Raw genomic sequence first — 3,773 nt, 5'->3', positions numbered from 1 at the left:
TCGATTTTTAGAATGCTTTTAAACCAGAAGACCTGGGCTAGCATAGCAACTGAGATTAACAGAATGTTTGACAGTTTTGCAAGATCATGTAGGCGACTACATGCCTGTGCATGCTGTGTTGCATTATGTATAATACATAAAGTATGATGTACTGCATTGACTGTCAAATATCATACGATACGATGCAAAACGATACGATTATAGTAAAGGAAGAATAAATCACCGCACACTGGTAATCTTTGCTGGTAGTTTATTTGGTGAACAACGCGTTTCGCTGTTGCTTCATCAGGTTCACTGAAGCAACAGCAAAACGCGTTGTTCACCAAATAAACTACCAGCAAAGAATACCAGTGTGCGGTGATTCATCCTTCCTTTACTTGGATTACTTTTACTGCACGACAGTGGTTGTGCACAGGAACGGTACTTTGAACGATACGATTACTTTATTGTCAGTTTTCACTGAAATTCTTTTTGCTTCCCTGAGCAACACTCGCTTAAAAGAGGACATACACATAACATCACATCACAAGACTATTACACAACTAACAAAAAACAAAAACAAGACAAAACAAAATAAAAAACACAGGACAAAGGCCTATAGACATACATGCATACATACATTACACATCATATATACTGTATATTGTGTACATATTAGAGATGTACAGGATCCAAGATCCGATTCCGGATCCGGCAGGATAATAGGGTTTTTCAGACTATCCGGATTCGGCAGGATCTTAATATAAGCAGTGGATCCGGTATCGCGGCAGTAACCTAAAAATCAGGATCTGGGGCATCTCTACTTTTTACGTAGCCTTGGCTTTTCAGTCAGTCTTTCACAACCCCAATCGCTGCATGGAGTGAAAGCCCTTTGGAAGCGGCCATTGAAGGCAGTGTGGCAGTAAGCCAATGAGTCTTAAAAATAGTTTGCGCCAACGTAGTAAAAAGGGCCCACGTGTGCGAGTTGGCTATGTGTTTCAACCCTTTCGTAGGATCCGGTATCCGGATCCGGATCCGGCAGGATCTTAAGCAGTGGATCCGGTATACGGCAGGATCCTAAAAATCAGGATCCGGTGCAACTCTAGTACATATAGGATTCCAATAACCGCAATCTCCCTCACCTCACAACATCTCCCCTCACCAAGCTCAACCCAAGCCCAAATGGTTTCCTCTATATCAGTGGCTCTTAACCTGGGGTGCCTGGGGTACATTGTAATTGGGCCAAATTAAAACATGTTTTGTCCCCTTTTAAAGTCATTAAGGTATTGATTAAGTCAGTGTTTCTCAACAGGGGTGCCGGGGCACCCTGGGGTGCCGCGGAAACGTGGCTGATAAATAAATTATGTAATATAATACATATTTGTCTAAATTGTTAAGTTAATGTTAGTCAGTGGAATCTTTCATCTGCCATTTATGCACAATAAAGTAAATACAGGTCGCCCCAGTCAGCTGCAACTTCGAACATAGGTCGTGTGAGATCTCCAAATGTGTTACTTTTCTAAGCTTGTGTGGTATCGGATGCGATGCCATGTTACGGCTTGTTGGTTTGGGGTGCCTATAAATTTTTCATGAATTGAAAGGGTGCTTGCCTAAAAAAGGTTGAGAAACACTGGATTAAGTAAGCAAGAATCTCAAGCAACGATCATTGCTATTAATCACTTAAACCATTTTTTTTAATTGTGCATACACGTGTATAAGTTTATGTTGGGGGTGCGCGGCTTGTCTTGGGCACAGGTAAGGGGGTGCTTTAAGAAAAAAAAAGGTTAAAGGGACACTGTGCAGGAAATGTATGGCAGGAAAAGTACAGTCATTTTTGCAGCTAAAAATGGCTATTTTTGGAAATTCAAAATGGCGGACCATGGAGAAGATCCCCCTTTTCATGTATGAAAAGTGCAATTTTTCCAGTCATAATGAATACTTAGAATTTCATGGTGGTGGTAAATATTCATGAAAAAGGTAACATTAGTGAATGGGTAGCATGAATTCTGGAAATAAACAACTAAAAATCTCACACAGTGTCCCTTTAAGAAAAAAAAGGTTAAGAACCACTGCTCTATGTGAATAGATAGCGCGGCAAGCTCTGCTATCTCTCTAGGGACATGAAGTTGGCCACCAGCTAGCTTGCCCTATACAGTATGTCATCAATAAATGAAGTTCGAGGAGAGGGAGGTGAAAATGGAATGGGTTCGAGCAACCGAGTCATCTTTCAGGAAATTGCCCTTCAGCCTGAGTGAAGTGCCTAGCAGGGAACAACCATGCACCAAACCACACCACACCACACGGCACTCATACACGCACGCACGCACGCACGTACACACACACAGACACAGACACACACACACACACACACACACACACACAATTCGTCTGCCGTCGTTTGGGAAGTGGCTGTTTACCGGTTCATCACTAGGCTACTGCCAGTGTGTGTGCGTTCAATAGTTGACCACCGAACATCGGGGAAGCCCATTGAAAGAGCACTATTTATATATAGTGGATTCCAATGACTGCAATCTACCTCACCTCACCTCACTACATCTCACCTCACCAAGCTCACCCAACCCAAGCCCAAGTTGTTTTCTCTATGTGAGCAACTAGCTCGGCAAGCTCTGCTATCGCTCCAGGGACATGAAGTTGGCCACCAGCTAGCTTGCCCTATACAGTATGTCATAAATAAATGAAGTTCGAGGAGAGGGAGGTGAAAATGGAATGGGTTCGAGCAACCGAGTCATCTTTCAGGAAATTGCCCTTCAGCCTGAGTGAAGTGCCTAGCAGGGAACAACCATCACTGCACCAAACCACACCACACCACACGGCAATCACACACACACACACACACACACACACACACACACACACACACACACACACACACACACACACACACACACACACACACACACACACACACACACACACACACACACTCCTCCTTCTCCTGCCTGGCTCTCGAAAACCTCCTGCATTTCTGCATCAAGTCCAGTCAAGTGTACATTATTGTCAAAAATCTATGTAATAGGGTTAGCACAGAAGTTTAAAAATTGCGTTTGATTAGTCTCCAATGTCAAGTTAAACATACATGTATAAGACATTGACAAAAATCACACACAGGCACACGCACACGCGCACACACACACACACACACACACACACACACACACACACACACACACACACACACACACACACACACTATGTGATAATGCGCAGTTAACTCCTTCTCCTCCCAGAGGGACCAAATAATGAAATTAAATGTTCATCCGTAGCCCTCTGTGCTCCGTCATCACCAGGGCCGCTGACAGCTTCGGCTGGGCCCGGGACAAAGTCATCTGAAAGGGCCCCAAACCCAATAGCCTACATACAATGTAATGAGGATGCAATTCTGGGCCCCCTCTCCTCTCTCCCTGGGCCCGGGACAAATGACCCCTTTGTTCCCCCCCCTGTCGGCGTCCCTGCTCATTAGTATGCTAATGATACAGCCTTGGCCTCAGTGGCCTTATTAAGCCCCTCTCTGCATCTCTTGTCTGCCTGTTCAGCCACAGGAGAGACTGGAGGAGAAATAGGGCCCGGGCACGTTTTAAGTTTAAATGCCCACTATGCCAGATGGTCAGTCCAGCCCTGCTAATGATACAGCCCGGGCCTCAGTGGCCATATTAATATTAAGCCCCTCTCTGCATCTCTTGTCTGCCTGTTCAGCCACAGGAGAGCCTCCTATCTGTATCTATCATGCCCTGCTCTGCTCTGCTCTGCATCAAACAGTCTGGCGAAAGCTCAAT

The sequence above is a fragment of the Engraulis encrasicolus genome, chromosome 17 (assembly GCF_034702125.1).
Source record: "Engraulis encrasicolus isolate BLACKSEA-1 chromosome 17, IST_EnEncr_1.0, whole genome shotgun sequence".
NCBI classification, from domain to species: Eukaryota; Metazoa; Chordata; class Actinopteri; order Clupeiformes; family Engraulidae; genus Engraulis; species Engraulis encrasicolus.
Note: the sequence above shows the minus strand (reverse complement) of the source record.